We start from the raw sequence: 221 nt of genomic DNA, 5'->3' as shown, positions 1-221 counted from the left end.
AGGAGACGAGGGAACCTGGGAGACTGCAGCAGGAGACGAGGGAACCTTGGAAACTGCAGCAGGAGACGGAGAGGCCTGGGGAGATGCTGCTGCTGTCGGAGAGGCCTGGGGAGATGCTGCTGCTGTCGGAGAGGCCTGGGGAGATGCTGCTGCTGTCAGAGGAGAGACCAGGGAAGTTGCTGCTGCTGGAGGAGAGACCAGGGGAGTTGCTGCTGCTGGAG

The sequence above is a fragment of the Nematolebias whitei genome, chromosome 10, assembly GCF_014905685.2.
Source record: "Nematolebias whitei isolate Nwh7 chromosome 10, NemWhi1, whole genome shotgun sequence".
Classification (NCBI taxonomy): domain Eukaryota; kingdom Metazoa; phylum Chordata; class Actinopteri; order Cyprinodontiformes; family Rivulidae; genus Nematolebias; species Nematolebias whitei.
The sequence above is the reverse complement of the archived record's forward strand: the minus strand, read 5'-3'. Positions refer to the sequence as shown.